The sequence below is a fragment of the Astatotilapia calliptera genome, chromosome 12 (assembly GCF_964374335.1).
Source record: "Astatotilapia calliptera chromosome 12, fAstCal68.1, whole genome shotgun sequence".
Taxonomy (NCBI): domain Eukaryota; kingdom Metazoa; phylum Chordata; class Actinopteri; order Cichliformes; family Cichlidae; genus Astatotilapia; species Astatotilapia calliptera.
Genome location: NC_137433.1, coordinates 1,540,623 through 1,553,817, shown reverse-complemented (window position 1 = coordinate 1,553,817; position 13,195 = coordinate 1,540,623). Strand labels below are relative to the sequence as shown.

At 46.2% G+C, this 13,195-nt stretch overlaps 1 pseudogene; it reads right to left on the bottom strand.

The window, feature by feature from the left end:
- Positions 1 to 8,751, bottom strand: LOC113033272 (coiled-coil domain-containing protein 106-like; annotated as a pseudogene).
- Positions 8,752 to 13,195: the final 4,444 nt, after the last annotated feature.

The window sequence follows — 13,195 nt, the reverse complement described above, 5'->3', positions numbered from 1 at the left end:
CATTATTATAAAAAGTATAAAGCACCAACAGTTATTTAGTATTGCTAAACTTATATACAAGCATTTTAAAGATAACTAAAACTATATTAAGGAAACAAATCCCATCCCTAAATCCACCACTGGCATAAAACAAAGGAAAATTATAATAATTATAACATAATAAATGATTATACCTTAACTGAAACTGCACAGCTGTATTATTTACTCTACACACATTTATACAAATCAAAATATTAAAAAAAACCAATAAAATAAACTAACAGGTAAATCTCTTAGTTGTGTGGAAACTCAACACATATGTGAACAGATCTTTGAAAAACGGTTGGTTTTGCAGATCTTTGCTTCAGTTCAATATGTTCAAAACAAACAAAACCACTTAGAACAAATTAGGGTTTCCGACAGATTTCCCTCTTCGAATTGGAAGCAAAGTACCAGCTGCCTTCATACCTTCTATTTTGTTTTTTACTTCATCACTGCCTTGAATTGCAGCCTCACATCGCTTAAGCTAGTACCGTCTCTCCACTAGGCCTGTTGGACAGTAGCTCCTGGAAAACATTGGGGACCGCAATAGCAAGCTCCCCAACTGATGAAGTGGACACAACAGTGTTCCTGTCGAGCCCATGCTTCTGGAAAGCTTTGGTCATGGTCTTCGTCTCTGGAAATGTCTTGAGGAGGGATTTGTATCGCTGCACAATGTCATTTAGCGTTTGAACTGAAAATGAAAACAAAGCAAATAATTAGAAAAGCAAATGCACAAAGCATACTAATCTATACATATATATACACACATAGACAGATATGTATATATGACGTAGCAAACACAGAGTAGTCTTTAGAACAAATTAAAATCATAATACTATTGTCATGGCTACTGAACGGACCCACGCGCAGACAGTTCTTTCAAGGAAACAAAAGGGGATTTATTTACAATAGGGATCACCTTAGTGCAAAAAATATGTACAGTGAGTTGGGAGGGGGTCCAGGGCTCCAGGGAGAGAAGGGGGGGGGGGGGGAATCCACACACACGCTTCCTCTTCCACTCAGTCACCGCCACCGCTCCTCCGCACACACGCACTCCTCTTCAGCCGCACTCACTCCAACACTCCACACACTGCCCCACTTGGACAGGTCCGGTGATTCGGTCCAGAATCTACAGACAGAAGGTCAAAGGTTAGTTCCACAACATAAAACACGTGTAAGCGATTCTTCTTTGAATATGCCGCGAGCACGAACTCAGGTGGTTCGACGTTCCAGCGGTGAGCTGCTCTGTGCCACTGCCTTAAATAGCAGCTGGGGAAATCAGCCAGATCAGCCGCAGGTGGACACCATCCACAGGGGTGCGTGGGCCAAGAGTGAGAGCCCGTAATGAGCTCCACCCAGGCAGAGAGGAGGAGGAGAGACAAAAAACTAAAACTAACAACAACAAAACCTGTAGCCAGCGTGGGCCAACCAGAGAGACACGGGGACCGTGACAACTATCTTTTATGTCACATTTATAGTATCCTCTTCTGTAAAATCTTCTCTTCCAAAATCTTTTGCTCACCACGCTGCCGGAGCTTCTTCTGCTCCTTCTTGGGTTTCTTGACTCTTGAATGCTTTTTCTTGTATTTGTGCTTTCGCTTCTTTGGGGATGAAGATGAGGATGACCACACAGACAATACAGATGAAGATGCGGAAGATGAATCTGAGTTTTCAGAACCCTTCGAGGAAAATGGATCATTGAATGGTTCGTCTTTAGGTGGCTCTGCAGGATGCAAACAACAAAATGGCTGCTTTTAGAAACAAGATATTTGACACCACTCAGATTACACTGAGTGACAAAGATGTGCAGAGTAGCTGCTACTTCAAAGCCCCCTGCTTTTCAATTACACAATTGATGATTTAGTAAGCTTATGTGCTTAAACAGAATGACAATTTTGTTAAAGAAAATCATCATGTGAATAAAGTGTATTAAAAAAAAATTCCCCACTCGCCCCTGCGGGCGGTTTATCCTTCAAGCTCGGGTCCTCTACCAGAGGCCTGGGAGCTTGAGGGTCCTGCAGTATCTTAGCTGTTCCCAGGACTGCGCTGGAGCCACTCGCCTAGCTTGGGAGTCACCGCACCTAGTGCTCCGATTACCACGGGGACCACCGTTACCTTCACCCTCCACATCCTCTTCTCTGAGCCCTTGGTATTTCTCCAGCTTCTCGTGTTCCTTCTTCCTGATATTGCTGTCATTGGGAACCGCTACATCGATCACTACGGCCGTCTTCTTCTGTTTGTCTACCACCACTATGTCCGGTTGGTTAGCCACCACCATTTTGTCCGTCTGTATCTGGAAGTCCCACAGGATCTTAGCTCGGTCATTCTCCACCACCCTTGGGGGCATCTCCCATTTTGACCTCGGGACTTCCAGGTTATACTCGGCACAGATGTTCCTGTACACTATGCCGGCCACTTGGTTATGGCGTTCCATGTATGCCCTGCCTGCTAGCATCTTGCACCCTGCTGTTATGTGCTGGATTGTCTCTGGGGCATCTTTACACAGCCTGCACCTGGGGTCTTGCCTGGTGTGATAGACCCCAGCCTCTATGGATCTTGTGCTCAGAGCTTGTTCTTGTGCTGCCATGATTAGTGCCTCTGTGCTGTCTTTCAGTCCAGCTTTGTCCAGCCACTGGTAGGATTTCTGGATATCAGCCACCTCCTCTATCTGCTGGTGGTACATACCGTGCAGGGGCCTGTCCTTCCATGATGGTTCCTCGTCTCCCTCCTCTTTCTTGGGTTTCTGCTGCCTGAGGTATTCACTGAGCACTCGGTCAGTTGGGGCCATCTTCCCAATGTATTCTTGGATGTTTGTTGTCTCATCCTGGACTGTGGTGCTGACACTCACCAGTCCCCGGCCCCCTTCCTTCCGCTTAGCGTACAGCCTCACGGTGCTGGACTTGGGGTGAAACCCTCCATGCATGGTAAGGAGCTTTCTTGTCTTTATGTCAGTGGCTTCTATTGTTAGGTTTTGTATTGTTGATTGTCATTTATGCTTAGAAATATTTAACCATATATGCTTAGAGGTGTATAATCGATTGTGTAGTGATAGGATGTGTTGTGGAGGTAAGCATCAACGACACAGCTCTCAGTTCTCACTCCTTCTTTATTCGTCTCCAACATCAACTGCGCATATCGCGCCACAAAACACAGGAACACACTTCCTCTACACTGGGTGTGAGTGGAGCCCTCTAGTGGTCCACCACACATGCCCCCCCCCCCCCGAACACCCAGCAGAACTAGTCCAGGACCCGGGGCTTAAGCAAACGGCCGGAGCGGCTGAACTGGGGGGGTGGGGAACTGACAGAGGGCAACCCAGCCCGGGAGCGAGGCTGGCACTGGCGGTCAGAAAAAGCTGAAGACGACTCGGACTCCGTTGATTTCGGGTCGCTCCTGGGGGAAAAAACAGAATCCATCAGCCCCGCGGCGAGGGGCCTGGGCCGGGACCACCTGATCCTCTTGCATAACATGTGCAGGCTTAAGTCTGTCAACAGAGACAACTTCCTGCCGACCGCCAAAGTCCAAAACGAAATGTTTGTTGCCTGGTTTAAGAACCCTGAATGGCCCGTCATATGGTGGACGCAGCGGAGTCCTATGGGCATCGTGCCTGACGAAAACGAAACGAGCAGAGTCCAATGAACTCGGAACAAAGGTGTCAGGCAGGCAGTGGTGCACAGGACCAGGAACAGGAAATGAGTTTCTTGGGGGGCGAAAAGGCAACAAAGAGGTATCGAAACATGGGGGAGGGCTCTCAGGTAAGAATTCCCCGGGGACCCGGAGAGGCTGGCCGAGGACCAGTTCAGCCGGGGAAACCCCGAGGTCTTCTTTAACCGCGCTACGCAAACCCAGCAAAACCCACGGAAGACGTTCGACCCAGTCGCCACTTGTCAAGGAAGCACGGAGCGCGGCCTTAAGTGACCGGTGAAACCGTTCGCACATCCCATTAGCTTGCGGGTGGTATGCTGTGGTGCGGTGGACCTTGACTCCCAGGCCGTCAGCCATAGCAGACCAAAGCTCGGAAACAAACTGGGGGCCCCTGTCCGAGGTAATGTCAGCAGGGGGGCCGAAACGTGAAACCCACGTTGACAAAAATGTCCTGACCACCGTCGCCGCTGTCGTGGACGCCAGGGGTACCGCCTCCGGCCACCTGGTTGTGCGGTCCACCACAGTCAAAAGGTGCGTGAAACCCTGTGACTGCGGCAAGGGACCAACCAGGTCCACATGAACGTGATCGAAACGCCTACCCGGGACACGGAAAGGCTCGAGGGGTACCTGTGTGTGCTGGTGGATTTTCGAGCGTTGGCATGGGATACAAACCGCCGCCCATTCTTTCACGGTCTTGCGAAGGCCCGGCCAAACAAACCTGGCGCTGACCAGCTTGACCGAGGCCCGGACGCCGGGATGAGAGAGGGCATGCACCGAGTCAAAAACACGACAACGCCACGAAAGGGGAACCACCGGGCGGGGGCGGCCGGTGGAAACGTCGCAAAGAAGGCGCGGACCGCCGTCCCACACCGGGGTGTCCTCCAGCACGAGGCCCGTTTTTGTTGACTGAAGGGCAAGGACGTCCGGGTCAGCACGTTGCTCGGCGGCCATGGCAGCGTAGTCAATGCCGACATACACCGGAGAAACCAACACACGTGAGAGACAGTCAGCGACGTGATTGGACTTACCAGCCACATGCTGAATGTCTGTGGTAAACTCAGAAATGGCCGCCAACTGGCGCTGCTGGCGTGCGCTCCATGGGTCAGAGACCTTGGACATCGCAAACGTCAAAGGTTTGTGGTCAACGTACGCAGCAAAGTTGCGACCCTCGAGGAAAAAACGAAAATGCAGTGTTGCGAGGTGCAGGGCCAGCAACTCCCTGTCAAAAACACTGTACTTGCGTTCAGCATCCCGGAGCGTACGACTGAAAAAGGCGAGTGGTTGCCAGAGACCTGAAACCCGCTGTTCCAACACTCCGCCCACTGCCACGTCCGAGGCGTCGGTGGTCAACGCGATCTCCGCCGACGGAAGCGGGTGGGCCAGCAGGGCGGCGTCAGCCAGCGCAGACTTGGCTGCGGAAAACGCACGGACGCGTTCAGGCAGCCAGTCAACCGGATCTTTGGCTGTTTTACCTTTTAAGGCAGCATAGAGTGGCTGTAGCAGGTGGGCAGCTCTGGGGAGAAAGCGGTTGTAAAAATTTATCATCCCCAAGAACTCCTGCAACGCTTTAACCGACGTGGGACGCGGGAAAGCCGAAACGGCCTGGACTCTGTCGGGCAACGGAACCACACCGCAGCGGAAATGCGGTGCCCGAGGAAATCCAGAACAGGCAACCCAAACTGGCACTTGGAAGGGTTGATGATCAGGCCGTTCGCTGTGTTAAGATTCAATATTGAGGAAGGGTACAAGAGGTGATCGAAGAATAACCACACCGATCCGGCCGGGTGAAGTCAAACGATGATTTTAATGAACACACGCGTGGGAAGACAACTCTGTACGCAGACAGGAAGTAGTCTTCGACTTAATCAAAGCATGAACAGATATTTTATAGCATCAGGGTTTATTTACTGACGCCCCTTCATGCGTCACAGATACATTTTATACATAGATCAGATCAACATCATCATGACTTTTCACCCAGAAAATCATCTTCTATTTTCATGGCTTGGTACTTTCTGTGTACCTTTCAGTTCTTGTCTTGTTCCTCTTTCTTGCCGAGACAACAAGGAACGGTTCCTCTTTTACCGAGACACTTTTGCAGTTACAACCAGACATGAGTAATCTCTCCTCTAAATAAATTTAATTCTATGTGTGTGTATGTGTTGACCTCACATGCTCTTTGTGTCACCTCTTCACCTACTGTCTGTGTCTCGTCCTCAAATGCTCTTTCTCAATTCACCTGTTGCACTTCTGACCTTTTACCAGACCAGAAGCTCACTGAGACTATGTGTATGTCTTCTACTAAATAAATGTTTTAACCAAGAACCTCTACTAAAACCTTAACATAAAATGACCTGATATAAGTGTTTTGTAAGCATGTATTGCGATTCCTTCTATGGCTCCAAGTCACTTGCACAATAGATTGTCCGAACATCGCGCCGAACAAAGCTTCCGACCCCCAATTGATTGACCGAGCTCCAACTCTTTAATAAGCACAGATATGCCTTGTGTATGAAATAGTCATAACTGCTTAAGGCCTTCTTAAAGCTATCTGTTACATTGTTAAAGCCTCGTCTTAGCCTGCGGCTCAAAATAACTTCCTGCTTTCACTTCTGCATACAACTTCCTGTCAGCCTGCAACTCAGTCTTTCTGAAAGAGACACTGTTTAAACCTCTGAATGCAATATCCATGCTGCAGATTATATTATTAATGCAATGACAATTATTTAACAATAGCAGTAAAATAATTCCCCTTCTCGACAGCTGCTAGTCCGTCGGCAGCGGTAGGGGGAAGGAGGCTCTTCTGGGAGCTGGAGTCCACGAGAAAACGTCTCCCGGAGCGCGAGTCCTCTATGAAGAGCAGCCTTTCTGTATTGCCAGCGGTCGCGGCTGCTACGGCGCGCTGGCGGGTCCGTTTCCCTGGGCCGTGAAAGCGCAAGGCGGCAGGCAGCGACGCGCTCTGTCGCCAAAACGCTGATGGTAGAAACAGATGCTCTTTCCGCGGTGCCGGCGTGTAGCAATCCCTGCCGTCAGCAAGGGGGCGGATGCTCCGGGGGAGGCAGGTGGAGGCGTGGAAGGTGCCGCCGGCGTGTCTGTAGCCAGGGCGTGAACGTCGAAAGTGCGGCTAGCCAGGAGAATGCGATCCGCTTCTTCAGCCAGGGAGCGATAATCCTTCGCAGGCAGAAGCGGAGAGTTCGCGAGGACAGCTCTCACAGCGGCCGGTAGTTGGCGAAGGAAGAGGTGCACGAAGAGGAAACCACCGTCATCCGGCCCGAGCAACGATAGCATGTTCTCCATGAGCTCAAGCGCGGTACCGCCACCCAAGCCTGACAGGTTGAGGAGCTTTTCGGCTCGTTCGGCGTCGGAGAGGGCATAGCGCCGAAGAAGCAGCTCTTTGAGGGCGGCGTATTTCCCTTGGGCGGGTGGGTCCCGGAGGAGCGCCATCGCGCGACGGGTGGCCAGCGGGTCGAGCGAGGCCACCACATGGTGATACTTCGTGTCGTCAGCCGAGATGCCGCGAAGGGCGAACTGAGCCTCCACGTGTACGAACCATGACGGGGGGTCATGGAGCCAAAAGTCCGGCAGTTTCAGCGCCACAGCGAACGTAGCTGCAACAGGAGGCGGAGGTCCGGCGGCCGCTGATGCATCCATAGCGGAGTGTGCGTTATCTACGGCCCGTTGCATGCTCGAGTCAGGGGTCACCAATGTGGAGGTAAGCATCAACGACACAGCTCTCAGTTCTCACTCCTTCTTTATTCGTCTCCAACATCAACTGCGCATATCGCGCCACAAAACACAGGAACACACTTCCTCTACACTGGGTGTGAGTGGAGCCCTCTAGTGGTCCACCACAGTGTGATCTTTAACAGGCTGCAAAGGCTTGGTGTGTATTCCACACTGGAATGCACACCTACATCCTGGGAGCATGAGAAGAGGTCGTACCTTGTTTTATTGTTTTTTGGTAGGATAAACGTGGCTATATCTGTTTTAGGCTAAGTGCCTTTTGTTTAGATGAACTGTTGGACTTCCAGACCAGCAGGTTTAGGGAAGTCATTTATGGGGTCACACACACACACACACACACACACACACACACACACACACACACACACACACACACACACAGTATTCTTTGTTCACATGTATACCTATGTAAGATGTTATATGTTAATGACCCTATGCATATTCATGAAACCACAATAAAAGGAGTGCTATGGGGAACCTGGCTAAGAGTCTGACGGAGGTCAAGTGGTGGAACGACACTTGGCTCCAGGCAGGTGTCCCTCATGCATGAGTAAGAAGAAGAACTTTGCCTACTTCGTGTCTTGCTTGCTGTGTAATTATATTGTCTTCAACGTTCCAGCGAATAGGTTCAAGCTACAAACCTATCATCTATCTCCTCCTTTGGCCAGCCTATTACCCCAGCAGGGTACCTGATCACAGGCAGGGTGTAGGTGTTGATGATAGCTGACTTCGGAGAAAATGTCTCTCTCCTTCCAGTTCTTCAGTTCTCTTCTTTTGCCACTCCAGTTTCTCCTTAAGAAAAGTCAGTTTCTCTCACTCCTTGTTAAGAAGGGCAGTTGCAGTAGGGGCAGGATTAGAAGAAGAATCTAAAGTACAAACAATTATTAAATGACAATACTAAAATAATTTATAATCTAAACTTGGGAAAAATATTGATTAAAACGCTCACAACTTGAATTTATAAAAAGCCACTTTGTAAAAAAAGTTATGTTATATACACCTATGGTGGTTCAGACGTTTCTAAATCAAGGCAAATAATTCTTATGTGTACTGCCTTACTGGGGTGGTTAATATAAATTTAATGATGCACATAAACAAAACTAAAAATATACAACTAAGTGATATCAATTTTTGGAATAACCAATAGCAATAGAGCTATTCACATGTTATGTGATGTTAGTTAGCCACTGTAGCTAGCAGCCAAATGGCTCGGTAGCTAGGTAGCTAGCAATATACTCACCGTCATGTCTAACTGCTGATGTCGTTGGCTTAGTGCAATCTAGATCTTTTTGTATCTCTTCGAACATGTGCTAACAAATTTTTATCTTCTGCTCCATCCATGGCGCGGCAACTTGAACGAGTGCCTTCAGTGTGTCTGTTCGTGCCCCTGTGGCTTGACCTTCCAGAGCGCTCCACTGGCTGTCGCGCTCTGATAGGAGGGGCTTTATTTCCTTAATAAAGTTAACTGTGATTGGATGTTTGTATAAGCTCCTCTGCGTTTAAATAGACCCTGTGCACGAGAAAATGCTAACTTCCTGGTTTGAGACCGGATGTGGGGTTGTACATTTCCGGTAGCTTTGCTACTGCGAAGATATACTCCAAAATCCAAAACTCGAAAACTGAAAGAGTTACAAAGAGCAGAAGGTGGGAACACTCACCGCTGTTGTGTCATAAAAAATCTAATGATCAATTTTGACGTTTAAAGAGTTTCGATCGATCAGCTGTTTACATCACTCAACACAAGCAGAACTGCATCACTGCAGCAGAAGACACATCGTCCACATGCAGAAGCACATCTCTGTATCGTGACTGGTCTTATGATTTAAACAGGCAAATGTTCAGCATTCAAACTACAGGTGAAGAACAGTCAAACCAGATGTTTCCCGTTATGTCGAGATCAGCTAGTCAAGTACACACCTACACAGCATGTTAACAAACCGTGAAAAAAGCCACACAAAAAATGAATGATTGCTGATAAGGGTTTCTATACATTAGTATGTACGAAGGGTATGTTTTGACTTACCTTCAAAATTACAGTGGTCCCTCGCTATAACGCGGTTCACCTTTCACCTCGCTGTTTCGCAGATTTTTTAGTGCAAGTTTGCTTATTTTTACGTCACATTGTGTCCTGCGTCCTGATCGCTGCAGACGATCTCCTCCGTGACGTCTCTCCTGTACAGTACAGAATCGCTGCATCGATGCTAGCAGTGTGACTCTGCAGTGCAGTGCTGGATGTCCACGATGTCCACCAAACGTTTTGCACCGTCTGAAAATAAAATTGGCTGCTTGATTTCACCTCTCGCTGGTTATTTTTAGAACATAACACCTGCGATAAACTATGGAACGCCAGGACTGCCATAATGAATTAATTAAATACACCATTAAATAATTAATTAAATGTGGCAATAATTAATTAAAATTGGAATTAATTAATTAAATAAATAGTTATGACACATGTAATTAATTAATTATTGACACATTTAATTAATTATTTAATGATATATTTATTTATTTCATTTTGGCAGTCCTGGCGCCTGGCTCTCATCATGAAATAATTTTATCTGTCAGCCTCACCCATCAAACTCAGGGGGCGGGGTTAACGCTGATCGAGTCAAAACCATTGCTTTGGCCTGGTGGCCATTGTTTCTAGCACACAACAACCGGCATGTGGAAGCTAACAGAACTGAGCTTTGAAAAACCCTGTGTGTGTGTCACCAAATACCGTTTTAATATTTTTTAGCCGAGAATGTAGTGGTTTAATCTTCATGTGTCTGGTCGGTTTGTCAAGATACAGCCTCTTTGCAAAAGTGCTTCGATGATGTCGGAGATGTCTGCCCAGTCTCACGGCAAAGCGTGGGATAGACCCGCTCGCCTCGCAAGCAATCCCACCGACAAAGCGCAGGCCCCGGTACACAGCTGTAGTAACCCCCGCTGACTTCTTTTACTGAGGTTATATTTATCGATGTTTTATTTCCTGATGTTCTTATGTGTCCTACGTGTTTCAGTCTGAATTATAACTAACATTAAAAACATGTTTAAGGAGGAGAGAGAGCAAATAAATCTGTTTAACATCTGATCTTTGGGTTTTTGTTCAGTAATCAGCGTGACCTGTGCATAAACGCATAAAAGAGATAACGTTGGTGTTTCCGTCATGTAGTAACTGCTGGCTTTAACTGTACAAAGGTTGTTCGACACTATGAAACACATACAGACTTCATGATGTTCGGCTAATATTTTTATTGTGAATATTAATCATGCTGACCTCGCTCTGTACACCACGCAGCGAGGTCAGCATATCCACGATATCCTCAGCTCCATGAGTTAACACAAAGTTTCCCAGCTGACTATCTAACTGCCAACTATTCCAGAGACGTGAAAATATACAGCATAAAGAAAAGTGTAAGAGACTCAGCAGCAGATTAGAATAACAGTTATACATTTAATGAATCACCAAATGAATCCAAGAAACGAGCAAACCTGTTACGACAATTTGAATTTGTATTCCCTCAGCTGCAGACTCGCTGCTGTTTAAATGTTTGAAAAGGAAGATTAGATATAAACAAACGTCAAACATAGACTCAGTCTGCCTTCACATTTGATATGAGGCCAGCACGTATAGTGGCCTCAGCTATTACTGAAATACACGTGCTATATCATAAACTATGATATAAACAGGGAGGTCCTATTAACATGTTTAGTTTTAAAGGACACCTTCCTGCCTTTAGTCTCATTCATGAGCAGTATTAGTTTTCTTCTAACATCCAGAAGTCTGCACCATGTGTTTCATAGTTTGTAACAAGCCTTTGACAGGTAAACATAACATGACCGAAAAAGCAAAAAAAAAAAGAGAGAGAGAGAGAGTGTTGACATAAGAAGAGAAAATTCTCTCAATTATGGAGACAGACAAATGGTTCATTTATGTTTGATGTGTGTTTATTCCTCCCTAAATATCGTCGGTGAAGTTCGCCATGCATGTCAGATTTTCCTGCGCATTTTTATACCTCTGCCAACAGAGAGAAAAAAAATCACATTCTAACAGACAGCTGGTGCTTAGAATACAGTTGAATAACTATTAAAAAACAGATGATATTTAGATGATAGTTCAGTCTAACACATGTGCCAGTGAACCATTAAACGTCTGTGAAACTATGCAGTTATGAAACGTAACTTTAACCTCAGCCAAACCGATTTGCTCAGTTGTAAATAAAACAGCGAAGTAAACGTGACCCGACAGACAGAACCTGAGTGAATGAAGTCCAGCGTTTAACCACTGAGAGCTAAAACTCAGCTGAGGTTTGAAAGCTGTGTGCCGGTGATTGGACATCAGCCGCTGATGAAGCTGGTTCGCCTATAAAGTGCTCTGTAAGGAAACGAGCTCCAGCAGCTCTGCGCTCGGGGAAAACACTATATTTACTTATCTTGTGCAGTTAAACTGTGACTATCACCAGGTAACTAGGCGTGTTTCTTGAATTAGCAGCAGGTGTTAAACAGCTGACAGATGAGGAGGAGGATGCATGCAGGTAAACTGAGGGTCTGTTGAGCTGATCGCTGGTTTCGTGAGAAAAATGTCAGCTCGTTCTTTATGTTACAGAAGCACAGAGACACAAGACCAGGCGGAAAGAGACGATCGTTCGGTGAAAATGAGAATCTGCGAATGCAACATGTGGAACACGGAGAGTGGAATATGTAAACAAACCGGTTAACGTAACCCCCTCGGTGCACTCTGCATGCTAACTGTTAGCAGAGCTAGTGAAATCTCTGAAAACATCTGAGCACTTTTGCAAACATGTTCTATGTTGACAACCTGACCAGACGTACGTCGCGACATTCGCGGCTAAAACACTGTTAAAAGTGTAGCTGGTGACAGAAAAACGGGGTATTTTAAAACTACACCACCACCATTGCTGCTTGTGATTTGATCTGCATTCTGGGATACCTGGCTGCCCCAAGTCTACACAAGCAATCGATTTTCTAGGATCGACCTGTTTTGACTTACTTTGCACGGCAACCAATCAAATGTTAGAGAAGCTGCATGGGCAGCGTTAACCCCGCCCCCTGAGTTTGATGGGTGAGGCTGACAGATAAAATTATTTCATGACGAGAGCCAGGCGTCAGGACTGCCAAAATGAAATAAATAAATATATCATTAAATAATTAATTAAATGTGTCAATAATTAATTAAATGTGTCAATAATTAATTAAATGTGTCAATAATTAATTAAAATGTGAAATACATAAATAATTAATTAAATGTGTCAATAATTAATTAATTACATGGGTCAATAATTAATTAAAATGTGAAATACATAAATAATTAATTAAATGTGTCAATAATTAATTAATTACATGTGTCATAACTATTTATTTAATTAATTAATTCCAATTTTAATTAATTATTGCCACATTTAATTAATTATTTAATGGTGTATTTAATTAATTCATTATGGCAGTCCTGGCGTTCCATAATAAACGAGGGACAGCTGAGAAATATAACATTTGAATCCTTTTCTCTTTTGCTCTGAGGCGCGGGGAAAAATATCGACAAGTCGATGAACATCATTTACAGATATATTGGGTAAATGCCCGAGACATCTATAGAAATGTAAATCGCCGCTTGATTCATTCATTTGCTTAACTTGTTTTGGACCGTAAACTAGGCGCGAATAGGACACCGGAAACACAGCTCCCCACAGGAGTTTCCGCACCGGAAGTAGCATATGCTAACGTGCACACAGTCTTTTAAGTTTGTTTTCCCTCCCTTTGGCGGCAGAACATATTTTTTAGC